Raw genomic sequence first — 18,698 nt, 5'->3', positions numbered from 1 at the left:
GAAAAATATCAGTCAAACAGATGGGGAGGAGGGACATCCTTGCCTAGACATGCTACTCGAAAAAGATGCAAGGGATAATTTATAACCACATTTGGCTTTGTATAAGGCTATTATCACAGTAATAGAAAATATATATACTTATTTATATACAGAAAAAATTGTTATGTTGCTCTAGTTCTACTGCAAGTGAGCCTCTACCACCTCTGAAGGTTGTCAATTCCATTTTGTTATCTTGGTAAAACATTTATTTTCTTATAAATTTTACTGAGAAGTATATAATTTTCCCAGAAATTTCTGCCAAGAGATTAATGTTCAGCTGAAGCAAATATTTTTAGGGAAGAAAGCTGCATTACCCATGAGTTTCTGTCAAAAAAATATTCTTATTTCTGTATCATGTTTAGTGCTTAAAATTGACACGCTCAGGCAATTTTATTATTCCTACTGTGCACTCATTCTACATTTTAAATGACATTTCTTGAAATACAGAGCAAGACTTTATGCCATAGAGGCAGACATCCTTCACAGTCACAATAAGTCTTCTCCATCTCACTGCACATTATAATATCCCTCCTTCCACCTTATTGAAGAAAATTGAGTTCCACAGCTCTCCCAAGTTTAACTCACTGCTCCAATGACAAGGAACTTCCTGATATGTCACAGCTGTTCTGAGGATTTGTTTGTTCTCACACTTTAGTTTGGGACAGGAATAACTCTGAAGTTGAAAATAGAAATTATAGTCTTTCCTAAATTTCAGGGGGAGAAAAAGAAAGATTTCCCCATTTTTTTTTTTCTCTGTAACACTGAAAGGGTTTGATAAATTTTCCTATGAAAGATAAAGATATGAAGATCAATATCCCTCTAAAGTTGAGTACAGGTAAGGAAAAATCAGGTGTTAAACAAAAAAATCCCATCAATGTAAAATAAATGGAAGACAACACAATACTAATTGTAAAGTGGCCTACCTTGCTGAAAAAGCTACCACTTTATTTTCTCACTTGAATTAACATTACACTTTACTCATAGTAAACTATCTTATCTTTCCAAGTTGGGTGAAAAAAAAGAGGATTAATTCATCCAAGAAATGAATAATATAGTTTTATTGTGCAAACCTGATACTTATTAAATAATCATGGTGGCACATGGAGACCAAGGCTGGATCTCTGGATTACAAACATCCATTCTTGTGCCTTCTGGACAGGTACACTGAGCTCCACAGACAGTCAAGGCCCAGGAAAAAGAAATAATAATAAAGAAAATAATTTCTAGAGCCATTTTCCTGATTCAGATCTGTGTGCTTCCAAACACAAAGCCAACCCCAGACACCACAGCAACCCAAATTAAGCCAAATGCTTTGGGGGACCCTGGATTTGCTCCCAAACTCCCCCTGCATGGAGGGCAGGAACAAGGAGCCCACACCCCCTGTCCCCAGCCTCAGCCCCCTGCAGGATGCCCTCCCCAGGGCCAGATAAAGTCTCCAAAATAAATCTCACAAAGTGGTCATTTGGTGTAAACTGCATTGACTGGGGTAATTGGAATCCATGCTTTTAAACTGCAATACAAACCAGGATTGAATGCACAGCATAGGTGGGACAGAAGTAATTAATGAATGGTAAACAGAAGTAATTAATGGCAAATCAGACTTGGAACAACTTGTCTCTATAATTGAGCCAATCAAACATGTCAGGGTCTGTAAAATGCCATTTCTAATGAAGCCATTACAGTTTTTTCATGTTTGTAACTTCAGCCATGTTGAGAAACAGCTTTTTTGAGGGCAGTGTTTGAGAGTGAACCCTGGGTGAATTTATTGCTTTTGTTTTGCTGACCACAAACCCTGCAGTTTTCCTTTGGAATCTGATCTGAGGCATGATTGACAGCAAGCCCAGAACTGGAGTTTTCTGCATTCTGGATAAATTTTCTGTGAATAAATGAGATATTCCTTGAGTATGCTGCTTAAGGATGATTCCACAGTGAGTATGAGGTTGAGGTTCTCTCTTAGGACTGCAGTCTTTCTTCACTGGAATAAATACTGTTTCATGAGTCAAACAGGAGCCAACTTTGCTATTAATATGGAGTGAATAATAAATTTCTGGACAAGACTTCAAAAATTTAATGCAAAGTTCAGTTAAATTTCTATTCAAGTATTTAATGCCCTCAATCTTACTTTCTCCTGCACATTAAAATAGAGGAAGCATCCTTTTATTTTACATTTCTTGCATTAAATTTTATTTTAATGCCTGGTTAAAAATATCCTGCCTTTCTACCCAATAGAACTGCATTCCATTTTTATTTATTTCATTTGAATTTCATTTCATATTCATTTATTTCGTTATCAGAGGCATATAATAATTTTGTATTTTTTTTGTTTGGGGCACATTTGGGACGGGAATTTCATACAAACAAAGTCAATGCTCTGGCATCTAGGAACCAGAGCATTCAATGTTTTATTTCTGGTGGTAGGGCCCATTAGTTATATATCAAACAATTAGCTTGGAGGAGCCCCTCATCTGAGATCCTTACATATAAATTTACATTAGTAGAAGTTATAAAGCATTCTTAAGAACCCTCTTCATGAAAAATGCAGTGCAAATGTATCTCTTCACTATTTATAGAAGTTTCAAGTCCCATTTCTCAGATAAGAAGAACAGGGCTGTAGGAGGAATGGATGTGATAATGGGTCTCTTGCTATTTGAAGATTTATAAGGAGAGAACACCGGGGTTGCAAACAATATGGATATTGGCATGACTAGAAGCACTGATTTAAAAATCCAGGCTGAAGAGAATCACCAAGGGAGGAGACTCTCCACAGCCCCTCTCTCACAACTGGAATCTGTCCAGTCAACTGCCAACAACCATTTAAAGCTCTGCTGCTGTGAAACAGACCCAAGTGCACACATATGTAAATACATTTTCACTGGTGTGTGTCTTTGAGATAAGAGACCTGGGCTTCAATTCATTTCCTACCCCTCTTAAGAGAAAACAACCCACACCTCTTTACCCTGGCTATTTTACTGATGTCAACTGCTTTAGCAGCCATCTGAGATCAGCCCCTCTGTAACACGGATTGCTGGATCCTCCCCTGCTGCTGGCAGTGATGATTGCTCAGAGCCCATGGCTCCCCTGAGAGCAGCAGGCTGGGCTGGCAGCTGCTGCAGCCAGGGATGGGGAGGGAGCTGGGTAAGAGCTGGGTAGGGGCAGCTCCCAGCCCGACCCCGAGCACAGCCCCTGCCCCTGGGGTGGCACTGGGACCCGGAGCAGGGCCAGCATCTGCCCCTGCTCTGAGTCCCAGCAGTGAGAGTGCAGGGCAGGATATGAGAGCTGCTGGACCCAACGACATCCTCAGATCTGCATCTGCTGATGTGACAAATTATCCTGCAGAAAGTGATTTATTAACAAGAACCCAACGTGCAGATTTATTCCCGAGGGTGAAGCACTTGGTCCAGCAGTTATTTATTCCTCACAAACTGAAAGCACTGTTGCTAAATACCTATTTTCACCAAGCAGAAAGCATTAATCTGACCTAATGGAAAGCCATTAGCATGCTGTAAAGGCTCAGGCTTTTATGGGCCTGCTTTTGTTATGGACTTTTGCAGTTCTACAGATACTAATCTATAAACATTGGTAGTGAAAATTAGCAGTATAATATTTAATTTCACTCTTTCAGATAGGGACTTTCAATAGTACTTAGTGATAGAAATCAACATTAAAACTGAACTTACCTGTAGATGTATAAGATTAAATCAATACTGAATCACATCCCATTTCTACTCCAGCCTAGCAAAGCAATATTGTAAAATCTCCGTCCACTAACAACACAAAAACTCCCAAGCCTCACAACTCCTACTGAAGTGAATTCTAAACAAAACTTAATACTTAGGAAGCCCATTCCTGCAGGATCATATTAGTGTCTCACCTGCTGCTGGAATGTTCTGGCACTGTGTGGCTAATCCATATTGTCCAGGAACAAGTTACAGTGGTATGTTACACTATCTCCCAAGAAGCAAAGTGTTGACAACCAGATTCACAGAATCTGTACAAAAGGTTTTGTGCCATTTGACTTTCCTGACATCTCTCTGGCATCTGTCTGTTGCCTTCTCACTCCTACTGTTCTTATTCTAATAATAATTCTTACAAATAGTACTACCAATTACTTGTAGAGTAATATTCCTACCAATTCCTATTCCTATTCCTACCAATTACTTGTGGAAAGACGCTGTTTGGGTTCATATTATTGCTATATAATACTAACTAGTCTGTTAGGTAGAGATTGAGGAGCCCAGAATGCCAAAGGGACACACCCCTGGGAGGTGGAACAGCTTCCACTGTTTCTGTACTGTAGAAGGAAAGAAACTGCAAATGCAGAGAAATAACAAAAAGAAAAAAAAAGTTGGAGCTTTAAAAAATGCATATTTAGTAGTTTAGTGAGGTTAGTGTTCTTCCCATGCAAATTAAATCTTCAGCTTGGGGACATGCCACTTTTTAATAATCTGCTTAAGGATGCAAATGTGCTGCATGGAGCAGAATCCATGGGTTGTGGTCGAGGTGACCAGCCACTAAACATAAATAAGAAACAGAAACCTTTGCAAGAGAGCCCATGGACTGAGATGCTTTTTATTCCTCAACCACAAGAGGTAGTGGATGCATTATTGGAGTCCAGCCCTGCTGCTGCCTGGCTCCCAAGCAGAAAGCAGCTCTGCTGGTAGCACATGTGAGTGGTAACAAACTGTCCAGTCATTTGTCCTCTGAGCCTGGAGGACAAGTCCATTTAGATTTGATTAAAATGTGATATAGCACAAACCTAAATGACATTGCCCATAGTGATATATTCCTCCACTTAGAAGCATTATTTCAGCAATTCAGAAGGGAAAAAACTCTCATTTTTTGCATTTTTGAAGACTAACTCGACAAAATTATATGGTAAAACATATTTGAAAACAATGTGGCAACACTTCTTATAAAGGTTTGACATAAATGTACCTTAGCATGGATGTTGACAGGAGATATTTTGCTCTAAGTACTAATTTTTATATTATCTTTGATTTTTGCATGCTTTGTAAAAAGAAAATGCAGCAATTTTAACCACGCTTTCTCTGGCAAACACCATTACATTTTCTTGTAGGTAAGTCAGCATCTTATTTCACCCTGCTAGAATTGTGTCCACACGTGTGTGGATTATTAAAACAGGCAGTTAAAAAATTGTGGCATCTTTTGGGCTGAGAGGGTGGGTCTGCTCCCAGAAATGCAGAATAGTGCTCTGCTGCTGCAGGAGCTGCTTTCAAAGTAAGCATCAAGATAAATTCAGGGCTGTGCTAACCTTCCACTTCCAATCCAACTCCACACAGATGCATATAAACATACACACATCTGTGTGACTTGCAGATGACTCCCAAGTGTTTTATATGTGATATTTGGGTGATGCAGCTCTGACAATAATGGCCTCCACAAATATTTCATTGTTCGTGGTTGGAAGGAGTAATGCTCTAATTTGCTCTTTTCATTGAGGCCTCAGGCAACTTCTTATAACAATAAAAAATGAAGTATTATGCCAATAATTTTATGAAGTAGAAAGGAATGGATTGTTTGCTGTTACTATAAGGAAAGGTTGTGCATGCCAAACATGCCTTGCCAGTCCAATCAATGAACAGCTTTCCTGTAAAATGCTCCTGTGGCCACCAGCACTTCATGACAGAGCTCTACAAGGATATATTTGTCTCACTGCATTTTTGGCACTCACTGGCTATTCTTCCACAGGGTTGACACCTATGCTGATAACCACCTCTGATCCTCCTGTCACTTGTTTTGCCTTGGCTTACTCGTATATGCAGCAGCAGATGCCAAGATCCTGCAGTTCAGACTTTGAGATGATTACAGGAGCAGCTGAGTTATTGGGAAGATGAAATAGGCTTTGATCTGGAGCTCCTTTGAAAAGGCACATTTAAAACACAAAGCTCAGCTAGAAGTGTGTGAACCAAGATTGAGAGCTACAAAGCTCCCTCAGCACTGGAGGCAAAGTGTACATCTGCCTTCCTAGTGCTTACTGCTGCTTCCTTTTGTGCTCACATTAATTGTGGAAGCCCTGGAAAGGGCATCTTTGCCAGGTAAGTAAGAAGCCTGGGGTTTTATTTTTTATACATCCAAACTATAATTATGGTGGGGGACTTTCAGAGCCAAGCAGGAAGCTTGTGGGAGTAACATCCCTTGTGACATTCTGGCCATGTCAGGTACTATTTAAAATGTCATCTCCTGCATGGTTCTTAGCCTCCCAAAATTCATTCCCCAGCTCACTCTAATGCCCTCATTCAATTCTGTCACAACACCTGAAAGGTGGAATAGAGTTACATCAACTGAAAACTAAAGCAGAGCAAATAAAAATGTCTGACTGAATGGACTTTTCCAACATGCAGTTCATGCAGCACTCTGGATAAAAAAAGGCTTTATAGAGTCATCATGTCCCTTCTTGCCTTCCTTCTTCCCTCCCTCTCTCCCTCTCTGTTTTTCACACTACTTTGAGCAGATGTCCCCATCTCAGAGCACAGACTCCAGCTGGCTTTGGCCATGGCCTGTCCAGCACTGGCCAATCTTTGCAAGAGGGTTGAGTTCTCAGAAAAACTGACCACTGCTCTGAGCTAAAAGCAGTGTTTAAAGCACGCACACAGCTCACAGCCCGTGGGAGGTTTTCACAGATACTTGACTTCGCTGCTGACAGCTCAGCAGATATTACGCTCCAAGGCCTTGGGAATAACAAATCAGCAAAGCTGGAAGAATGATTAAGAGTAGAAACAAAATCACTGTGGTTAAAATGAAGGGATTGTGGGACAGGAGTCCATAGTGTGTATATTTGGGCTTTAAATGGAATTGTTTCCCACAGACCTTCCAAAGCCACAGCTGAAAATGTTAGAGACAACCTGCTGAACTTCACATCCAGGAGGTTGTTTTGCTTCACTTGCTGAACAAAGAGAAATTTTAGATTCTGATCTTCAGTAAAAATGTTCTGAGTTACAGTAGTTGGAAATAACTTGAGCTGGTGATGTTAAGGGAAGCTGCTACTTTCCATAAAGAAAATGGCTTTGAGCTGTAAAGAGTAAAATTAGTAAATTGAAACTATTTGAGAAGAAATGGGCAGATCTATTTATGTCCAATTGGAATGGGAAAGCAACAGCCAAGAATAAAAATGAAAAGACTATATATAGAGGAAAAAAGTGAAAAGAGAGGGTTGTTTCACAGAATGCCTGTGTTGAAGAATAAGCTCATGCACCACTTCTCAAAAAGAAGTTGAAAATATTACTATAATTGAAATGAGCTGTAAGAGACCTCTAATTTTTACAGTTCCTTGTGCAATCACAGATAGACCTAAACTAAATTAGGAGAAAACCCAATGTCAGTAGATAATTTTTTGTAAAGTGTCATAGTAAAAAGAGATCTTCATTATTATTTGAGACCATTCTTTTAAAATACATGAAAGTTGTTCATAGGATAAAACCACTTTTACACAATTCTGTTCTTCTGACACTACCATCTCTTTAAGTTTGTTCAAATCTAAAATCAAGGAGCTCCCAGTTGGTCATTGGGGTTTTTTGTTTGCTTTTATGTGAAAAGGTATTGTTTTTTATGGACAGCAAGATCCAAATGCTAGTGTGTGCTGGGTATGCTTGTTTTGGGGTAATGTTTGGGCTCTTCACTCTCACAGTAATGATCATTGCTCTACCTGAAGAAAGGAACTGCAGAATATTGTGGAGAAAGACAAAAGCAGGACCCTCACTGTGCAGCCTGAGTGGATCTACACAGGGCATTTGCAGAGTGACAGTGAGCACTAGGACTGAGCTGCTTTCTCACAGGAAAATACCCCACCCCAAATTCTTCCCAGAATCCCTGCCAGGATACTGGATATTGCCTAAAACCTGCAAAGAAACCCAGGAATTGATTGGAAAGACTCCTTCTTCCAGGAACTGGTGCTCTATCAAACAGAAAAAAAGGGGGAAACAATTGAGTAGACTCACTTAATTTTTACTGGAGCCCACTATACTTATTCTCTTCCTGAGAGACCCTTGAAAAGCGACAGATAAATCCAATTTCCCTGTGCTTGAGCAGGATGGAGAGAGAGATACTCGTGAGTCAGCATATGCCAGCAGAAGCTGGTTTTCCCCCTCATTAACTTTTTTGCACATCAGCTGATTTTTACTTTATACTGAGTCTATCCCTGTGCTTATTTTCTCTGTTCCCTACAGAATGTCATCATACCTGATACCACCAGGGCTTCATTAATGTGAAATGTTGTCATGTGGTGAATTATTCTTAAATGAGAAAACACAGCCCTAGAAGAGAAAATGAGGAGTTGTTGGATAGCATGTGGCTAGGAGCATTTGAAGGTGTCCCAGAGGAATTCCTCCAGCAAATTGTTGGGAAACCTGATTGAAATTCAATAAGAAAGTGCAAATGAGACAACATAGCTCCCCTGTGGATTGCAAAGATCCCCTGACAGGAAATCAGAACTACCCATGCACTACTGCACCTTGCAAAGGAAGAAATGCACAAATGCCATGAGGAAATGCAGTGCTGTGACTTGGGCAGCATGGAACAACCAAATGGAGCAGAAATCACCACAAGGAAATACAATAGTCCTGAATATTGGGAACCAAATTTGAACAGATTTATGACCTGACCAGGATTTTATTGGAGCCATTTGTACACCATTACCAGGAGTGAGGAGCAATCAGTGTGTGAGCAAACACACTTGTCTGGGATGGTTCATCCATGCTCAAGTGCATCCCATTAGCAAAGGCATTAGAATGCACTTCTCAGCAGAGGCACAAGAAAGTGCATTTCAAGCAGGGCTCTGGGCAGACAGCTCTGTTATTGGATTTGCAGGGACTCTCATGGCAGGAAGGAATGATAAATCTGACTCCATGTTCTCAGAAGGCTGATTTACTACTTTATGATACTCTATTATATTAAAGAATACTATACTAACTAACTAAAGAATACAGAAAGGATACTTATAGAATGCTAAAAAGATAATAATGAAAAACTCATGACTCTTTCCAGAGTCTTGACACAGCTTGGCCCTGATTGGCCAATGAGTCAAAATAACTCCCACCAGAATCCAATGAAACAATCACCTGTGGTAAACAATCTCCAAACACATTCCACATGTGAGCATAACACAGGAGAAGCAAATGAGATAATAACTGTTTTCCTTTATCTCTGAGGCTTCTCAGCTTCCCAGGAGAACAATCCTGGGTGAAGGGATTTTCCAGAGAATGTGAATGCCACACTCTGCAGTGTGATGTGAGCAGGGGACTGTGGGAACTGCCCAAAGGACAGGACCCCAGCTGGGGCTGAAATGAATAAGCACCTCCTCCCTCACAGAACCCGTGCTTGGCAACTTGCCTCAATCTATCCTGGCAAAGTGGTGCAGTGGCTCAATTTTTAACAAAATTTGGTGCTTTTGGCTGAGGTGGTCACTGACACCGTTCTGGGCTCTGTTTCTGGGCCAAAGAGCTGCTAAAGCACAAACCAAACTTCTCCAGGATTAAAGAGAGGATAGCCAAGATGAGCTGAGTGTCAGAGAGGACTGTAGATAAAAAAGGCTCAAAATAGTCACTGTCTGTTATTTGCCTACTGTAACATGTATTACCTCATGTAGCTACAAAACTTCATTTAACAGAGTAAAGAAAAATATGAGGTGGGCCTTACTAATGAGCACATGGCACTTAGAAGCTGTGGGAATCTATAACTTCAAAAAAGTATGGAATGTAGCTGCAAAGATCTCCTACTAATGCATATTTTGAAGAACCATTTAAAGAAATGTCAATTTTCTCAGCTCTTGATGCACATTTGTGTATTTTTAAAATATTTTAGAGGCAGGCTTGAGTTTTGTGTATTCTAGGATATGGTTTATTGAAAATGTCCCAATTTTTAAAAAGATTTGCACTATTAAAATATTTAACATCCAAAGTAATAGGAAAGCAGCAAGTGAGATCAAACCCATCCTGTGGCATTTTGAAAACCATAGGCTGTGCAATTCCAAAAACGATAAAAATGGCTTGTGTGAAAGGATTTTTTTTTTTTGTGAAAAAAATGACAGATTTGCAACTGTGGCTGAAAAAGCTTTGAAAGTGGCCAGGCTGACAGGGTGTATTGTAGGGCAGTTGTAAGCTTTTGTAGATGTAATTATTATCATCTCCCCAAAGCACAGGCAAGTCTGTGAGCAATAAAAAGCAAAGAATAGGAGAAAAGACTGCCTGGAAAGGAGACCTCCCCCTTTCCCAGGCCTAAATGCTGACTTGCTGATGGCTTAAGCCAAAGTCTAAATAACCTGAATGTAATTTAAAATTTGGTCATTCTGAAGAAGATTAAATTCCTGGATTGTACCTGCTGAAAGAATGAGTGAGAAAAGAGGAATGTTCTGGGAGGGGCAGCAGCAGGGGTCAGAATGGAGCTCTGGGTGGGTTCTTCCAGCCCCATCCCCTGCCAGGATACACAAGTGCTCTTCAGAGTCATTATTTAATTACTCTGAGTGATCCACAGAGTGGCTGTGGATCAATGTCCTCAAAGTGTTTGCAATTAGAAAGACTTTCTAAAAGGCCCAGCCAGGCATCCTGGAGGATTGAGGATTTGGAGTGCAGGATAAGGCACTGCCCACTGTGCAAACATCAGCAGCTCTCCAGGGACAACTCTGAACTGGGAGCTCTGAGGCTGTGCTGGTTTCTCTAACACTGCTCAGAGCTGTCTGTGGGAATTCATCCTTTAGAGAAAATATATTTTGCCTAGATTTTTTATCAGAATGTCCAGTTCAAATCCCAGATTTGAGCACATGTAGATCATATTAGTCCATTTAGACTATGGGTCTGCATCTGATTTTCCAAGGTTCTGAATTTACATGGGTAGCTGAAAGTTCCAGGTGTCACACACTGAAAGAACTTTAGGATTATTTAGTCTTCATTTTAGTATTATTTAATCTTGCTCCAAAAGTTGCCTTATGCCTTTTAGATTTCACTATTTCTTTGGTGCTCTTTAAGGATGCAGGGATATAATTTCACATTCCATACATTTTATTTTTTTTATTTTTAATTCACTATAGAGCTTGAATTTACTTTCCCCATTTTGTCACAACTTCCTGGACACAAGTATCTGCAGATGTCAGGACTTTAGTGCACCATTTACTACCCCTGTCACTGTCAGGAAAAGCAGTCATCCCACAAAGGCAACAAAAGTCTCATCATTTCATTGTGAGCTAACAACCACAGGCTGCTCTATGTGTGTCCCAGTGCTAAAGATAAAACATAATTCCCTCCTTCACTTGCTATGACTGATCATAGAAATGCACTTCTAATGTTAAGAAAATCTTGGAGAAGTCATTGGGAATTTTTTTGAATCTTCCTGAAGCCTTCCCTGACAGGAACAGGAGCCTGGATTTAAATATCTGTGTTCCAACAGGTGGAGGGGACACACATTCACTCGTGCTCACAGACTCTCAGAGCTGCTTCCATGCAAGTAATAATGCAAGAGGATCTTCCTCCTTCAGCTGCTGTAAAGGCAGGCAGTAAAGAGAAAAAAATCACTCTTGGATTCATACTTTCTGTCTGTAAAAAGCACTGCTGAAAGCCCAATTATTTTGACAGATACAGGGGAAAGCCAAAAAAAAAAGGACTTAGGTAAATTACAATGCAAGAACTCAATGTATATCTAAAAGTATATCAGGATTTTGCAGTAAATAATGCTTTCAAAGGAAATGGTAATCTTTCTGCATTGAAAGCTTCTGATCTTACCATCTTTACTTCAGATCATATTAGTACTGAGCATGATTACAAGAATGTGCTCTTTGAAGCATGTGTACTCTATTTTCCTTCTATTCATCATAAATACTCTCTCTGTGAAAGCATGCTTTGCCACTGTGCACACATTTTTCTTTCTAAGATTTAACTCATTTCCTAAAGAAACATCATGCAAAAAATCAATCTTGCCAGTTCAAGTTCACAAGGCCTGATTCATTTAACAGATTATTTATTGACAACTGTGAGATAGAAAATAATGGAATGTTGTTACTAAGAGCAACATTCCACGTTCCCAGCAGTGTGAACAGAGATGGTACACAGAGGGCATTAATGCTCCTTCATGGATGAGTGACACATTGGAGAAGAAAGAAGAGAGCTGCCCATGGCTCATGGCTGCCTTCCAACTTCTATTCCAGCTCCCCTTTGCACTCCCACCTAATGTAATCACATAAATCCTGACCTTTGCTGTTGTTGGTTCAATTGAAAAGCAATAGTTTGTGGAGAGAGAGATAAGAAAGCAAGTGTCCTGTTACATAAGCAGTTCTCAGAGAAAACGTGAAAGTTCCACCAAAACTGCACATGAAGGAGCAGACCACAACTGAGTGTGGTAGTTGACAGTTTGATATCTAATCTGGAAAGTACTTGTCTAGGCAGTGTCACAGACAGGAATTAAAGACTTCCCTTCCTTTTCTTTCCTTCTTTTCCCTTCTTTTCACAGTGCCAAAGAAAGCAGAGTCTGCAGTTCTCCAGGTTGAGTACACCTTGGATTTCTTAATATGGTGTATAGATCCTTTTTATCTTCTACTAAAGAAGACATGGTGAAAAGAACCAATTCCCTGCACCATCCCTCTACCTATATATTCCACAAGTGTGGTGGGAATCCTGGACTGTCTCATAAAAATAAAGAAGATTTCCCCTGAGCTGTCTTACGCTCTCATATTCATCACGACTCGAGTGATCGAATGTGACCTTCAGCAGGATAACTACTCTGCTGTCCCCAAGTCAGGCATTAAATCATCCAAATTCTAGTTCAATAGCTCTTGTAAAAGAGTCCAAGCCCTAATGTCAGGTGCTCATGCTCCTGATTCAAAGTACCTGCACACACCCTGGGCAGAGAGCATCTGGTCCCAGGCACAGAAATGGCTTTGACCTCTTGCTTGTTCCTGAGCACCAAGGAGCTGGGGCTGAGCTGACAGAAAATGCCCTGTGTGCTCCAGATCCCATGGCCAGAATCCTCATGGGGAGCTCAGCAAAAAGACCATTTAACTCCTAGAAAGCAGCAGTGAAACATGGCTGTGCTGCAGTAGAAAACAAACAGTTCTGGGCACAGCCTGTCCCACCAGATTGGTCCCTCAGAGATCTGACCCTTTGCCAGACTCCTAAATCCCAGCACTGCATAGCTGAGAAGTTGGTTTCTTTAAGTAACCCATCATGCTCAATGCTAGACAAGCATAGGAAACAACTTCTCATGCATGAAAGACTCTATGCTTTTTGGAAAAAATAAAAAAGTAAAGCTAACCCTTAATCCTTCTTTCTGAAAAATAGCAGGAAAAGATAGCAGGGAACTCCTACAGATTTCTAAAGTGCAAAAAGTGAGGAATGTTTGACATGCTTCATTAAACAGACAAAAGTAGGAAATATTTTGAAAACACAGAGTTGAATACATCCACGGGACTCCACAGGGAAAAAAAAATGAAGAGAAGATTAAAATCTGTTCCCAGAAAGATAATTTAAAACCAGAATGATACATTCCCTCCCTAGTAATCAGTCTTCAAATAGGATGATTTAACTGAGACCCTCAAAATCTCTGTAACAGAAACTCAGGAAAACCTGATTAATTCAATTGTACTGTATTGCACTGTCAAAATTATAAAGTGAAAATGTTAACTCAGCCTACAAGGCCTTTTTACTGTGTAACAGAATTCAGCTGTAATTAAAAAAAATCTCAAGCACCCACATTTCATGAAAACAAGTCTATATATTTCCCTGTGTCAGAGGAATGGGAGAGCCAGGAGGCAGAACTCAGGCACTGATGCATTTACAGGCAGCAGGCACAAGGGAGCAGCACAAAACATCAGTCCAAAGGATTTCCTGAAGATCCCACAGAGGTGCAGGTGACAGGACCCAGCTCTAAGTGTGCAGGAACACAACTTGTGGCAATTAAGTGCTTAGTGGGGAGGAAGTTCAGTGCCGGGGCAGCCTGTACCAACCTCTGAGCCAGCCAGCAGAAGGCCAATAAAAGAGCTTTTGTTTTGGATTTCTTTTAGGTGAGAGATGTGGAATATGAGCTGACATCAGGGCACAAGGAGAGGGGAGCAGAGGAGGTTTGGCAGGGTCATGGAGGGAAACCTTCCATCTGACAGTGTCTCACAGCTTACAGATTGGCTGCTCAGTTCCTGAGCTGACTGCTTGCAAACAAGAACTGATTGTTTTCCCTCTCTAGGCACTTTTAAAAAGAAAAGGATTCATATCAATTCTCCATATGTTAAGCTGTATATACAGCATGATGGAATATGTATGCATGCACAATAACTGGGGATTTTCAAAAGTAAATCTGTATTCTAGGACATAAATGTAGAGGTCAATAGGTCAACAAAGATTAATAAATTCATTCTTTAGCTCCTATAAGGGGTGGAAGGACTTACAGAAATGAACTGTGATGTGCAATAGAGTTGTAGCTGAATATTCACAGATTTCTCAAGAGCTGGATTTTTTTGGCTATTGATCTGCCAATCACTTTTCTGTCAGAGGAAATTCAGTTATCCACATCTCACTGAGCCTTTTTCACCTAGTTGCTTTTGTAGGAATTGTGTTTGTTGTATATCTGTATCTTTTATGTTATCTCAGAATGAAAAATTCAATAGCTGCTGTGTTGAATTCTAAAGATCATTATTCTGCTTGTTTAGAAAATGAAAATGACACCCACTTTTCTCCCCTCTTGCTCTCACCATCAGTTTACTTTCAAACAGCTTGGTATATTTTACTAAATTAAAAAAAAATGATTATTTTGTTATACTGGTATTGTCTGGGCAAATGCTGCAGCTATGGCATTGTCCCTGGCAATAGAATATGTTTGTAAAACTGTTGAATAAAAGCTCTCCAGCACAGGAATAACTAAAGTGACTTCTCACTTTCAGGACGTTGCAATCATTCCTCTTTACTTCCTACAGTTCTACCATAAACCCCAGTGACCTCCCCATTGTCTGGGAGCTCACTCAACCCCCTCTGCTGCCTTGGGCCCTGTTCCAAAGCACCACCAGAATTTTCTTCCCAGCTCAGCATCCACTCTCTGCCTGCTGTACACCAGTACAGACAGACTCATCCATTCCAAGCTGAGCATGTCCAGCCAACGCTGATGCCACCCCCTCTTCCTCCATTTCTCCAACTCTCAGCTACCTTCAGGGCAGATTCCTCAAGAATCTTGTTCTGCCAGGTTTCTGCTCCTACATTTTTCTGCCTGTCTTCCTGCAGGTCCCATTCCTGCTCTCTGCAGCAATTTGGGAGAGCAGAGAATTCATACAATCTGGGAGAGAATTCATACAATCTGGGAGAGAATTCATACAATCTGGGAGATGACCTCTGTCCCCACCCTCCACAAACACAAACTCAGCTCAGTTGCCAAGGCACACACATGAAGGATGGATGGATTGACTTCTTCCCATCAAATTGAAATTTCTGTCCAAATTTCATACACCTCAAAAATGCCAACTGGTCAGCCTACATTTCCCCACAGGCAGAGCTGAGCTCCTCATTGCTCCTCTCCAGTGTTCAAACCCCTTCACTGCAGATTTTCCCCCACCCTTCTGTATGTTTTTAGTGGGGCTGTAGCCTTTGCTGGGACTGCCTCAAGATTATCTCTGCCTAAATGTTGTGCAAAGTCAGTATATGATACTTTAAAACATAATTTCCAATCTAGTCTCACAGGTAAATGAATGTATCAGTTCTCCTCCTGCCTGTTCTCATGCCCTTTCCTCTGGCCTTGCTGAGTCCCACCATCTTCCCTTCATTCCCTTCCAGAATGCTTCTGCAAAGACAATTTTGCCAAGATAGCACAGCCCAGCTCCTCATGCTGACCAGGCCATCTCTGCTCCCTGCATTTTCCCACTGCTCTCCCAGTCCCCCCACACACACATGAGCTGTAACTCTCAGTTTTGAGACCCTTTACATTTCACTTCTGATCACACCTCTACTGAGCCATCCCTGACTTCTCTCTGTTAACTATGACAGCCTTTATTACCCAGTTACTAAATTTTGAAACAAGTATCTTCAGCTTTTCTTGTCACACCTGTCAGAAACTCCCTGTAAACAGCTGCAAAGTCATGTTCAGGGACTTCTGAAACTCAGCTTTAACATGATGCCTACAAAAACCCAGACAAATACATGACAATTCTTGTCTGAGGCACTGACTGTAAGACTGCACATACTGCTGACCTGTGCTGGCACATTTTTAATTAGCAGTGCTAGTGTTGTTCCTTCCCTTTGCTTTATGTAGGTTGTAAACTTTTTGCTTAGAAACCATATTTTTATTCTTTTTACATGAAATGGGCATAGAAAATATCTGACTACTTTATTAGCTAAGCAAGGAAATTGTTAAAAGGAAGGTGTCTATAAAATAGAGAACTGTATAACCCCTTCCAGATGCATAAATTGTATCTTGCAAAGGATATGAAGATGAATATAATAATTTGGCATTGTGTCAGAAAGAAAACCCACTAACTGGGACGGATGATGATAAAGAGAAAATCAAAAATTCATGGCATGATTTAGTTCAATGTAAATCTGAAAAACACCCCAGCAGTGTCAGAGAAATTATTCTATATTTGTTTAAGCGAGAGGCTGCACAGGATGCAATTCAGCCATCTGTGCTTGGCCCATCTGTACTTTGAAAAGTACTGTGGGACTGAACTGCACCATTTCTGCTGTCAGACCTGGGAGACGTTACAAGAGATGCCAAGGAGCAAGAATGGTGGGTGACAGAACATTGACTGAGTGCGTTTTTTCAAATTGTCTTCTCTCCAGTCCCTTACAGAAGCATTTCAAATCAAAATCACTGGCTAAGTCTTCCTAAGGACTCCTTGACATTACTTTTTTTTCCTAAATTGTTCAGCTATTTCTACTCTTCAATGGAAAGACACAGTACCACCATCAGTTAATGATTATATTTAAAAAAGTAAAATAAATAGTGCTCTAAAAAACAGAATTAACAAAGTCTGCTTTGCTAACAAAGTCAGATTTGTTTCCTATGTCCCCAATGGCTTTGAGCCCACAGAACTCTCTAAAGTCACATGTGCCAAAGTCATGCCAAACTGCCTTCCCACAAAACTCCATCTCCAAGGAACAGCCATGGGGACTTTCCTGCTGTCTGCAGGGCTGGGGTCAGGCCAGGAAACTGCCAAGTCTTCCCCTTGGGCCTCTCTCTTCAGCCCATCTCTCAATTTTGTCCCAAACCAGAAGAAAATCACCACCTCCACCTCTCTGCTTGAGCTGATTTATAGGTTCAACAGGTGAGAAAGGCAGTTCAGCAAAGAAGGTTGTGCAGTTTTTATTCAAAAACCCCCTCAAATATATTTAAATTCAATAGAGGAAAAAAAAGTTCTTGATGCAGATAATTCCACCCCATGGGTTTATTTTAAAAGCAGGGAAAATTGTGTTAAAGCAATTAAAGTACTGATGTTGAGGCCTTTTTCCCCCACTGTGAGTGCTGTGAGGGAGCAGCTCTGCTGCATTTACCAGGGACACAGGGACAGCACTCACATGTCCCTGCCATTGGACGGGATCTCCTTTCAGGAGTTTCTTTCCTCTCAGATACAACAAAGGCAGCTGCAATGAATTCATATCTATATATTCACAAAACACTGCAGTTAAGGGTGAGTGGGCTGATACAAAGCCTCACTAGCAGGGAACTATATCTGCTGCAAGGAAAGTAGTAAAATCCACTTAGCTGTGAATTCATACATCATGAACAACTGACAATAATTATTTCGGTCTAGTGCTGCTGGCCTGCTTCAACACTTCCTTCCTTTTTTTCTAATCATACATTTTAGATGGTTTTGCACTTGACTTCTTAACCACAAAGGCACTTAGTAGTTTGTATTTTCCATTAATTCTCTCTATATAATAGTAAGTGTTGCTTCCCCCAAGAGAGAAGTGTAAATGATTGGCTCTATTTTTTTTTTTTTTTTTGTATGATAAGAATGCAGACCTTGTGACTTAGGGCTCAGCAGAGCTCAACACATCTCATGGACCTTTATTTTGATAAGGCTTTGCTACAGAATGAGGGAATTCAGTCAAGTGTGGTCAGTGTAATTAAAATTGTGTTATGCTGTTGATGCACAGGCAGATAAATTCTATAAGAATTAAATTGCATTGGTTTGCTAAAAAAATTGGCTGTTTGTTTCCTTGTAAAAAACAACATCAATTTAAAGACGGTGAATCTATAAATCTGAAATGAATTACAGTAGTTCACAAGCTCTCAGAATAAACAGAGGGCTATTTTCTCCCTTACCAAGAGACTCCACACTTTATGAAGGGTGCAGTGAACCAGTTTAATAACAATTACAAGCCAAAGGGATCTACATGCACAGATTGCTGACTGCTGGCACATTAATCCACTTTTTTTCCATCCAGAGAATCAACTTAGCAGAAAATACTGAGATTTTCTGGGAGTGAAGGTCACAGGTTTAAATCAAAATGTTCTATTTGTAATTTTTTATTTGCCATTTGTTGAAACAAATATGATTAGGTGCAAATAAGCCTGGCATCAAATGTCATGATATGGGCAGATCTCTTTGCTCTGAGTTGAAAAAAAATTCTGGTTATTTTCCTTGTGTATTAATGCAATATTTCATCATCTTTAAGAGTTTAATCACAATATGTTCTATGTGGAATATTATAAATCAAGAGTCCTGCTTGCTTGTTATATGAACC

At 40.3% G+C, this 18,698-nt stretch overlaps 1 protein-coding gene across 1 annotated transcript in view; it reads right to left on the bottom strand.

The window, feature by feature from the left end:
* The window catches only part of SPOCK1 (SPARC (osteonectin), cwcv and kazal like domains proteoglycan 1), a 270,292-nt gene that overhangs the window by 18,613 nt on the left and 232,981 nt on the right, over positions 1-18,698 (bottom strand). The window lies entirely within an intron of this gene.

The sequence above is a fragment of the Agelaius tricolor genome, unplaced genomic scaffold (assembly GCF_023055355.1).
Source record: "Agelaius tricolor isolate 1412-34295 unplaced genomic scaffold, bAgeTri1.0.p SCAF_18, whole genome shotgun sequence".
In the NCBI taxonomy this organism is placed as follows: Eukaryota; Metazoa; Chordata; class Aves; order Passeriformes; family Icteridae; genus Agelaius; species Agelaius tricolor.
This window is presented reverse-complemented; position numbering and strand designations above follow the sequence as displayed.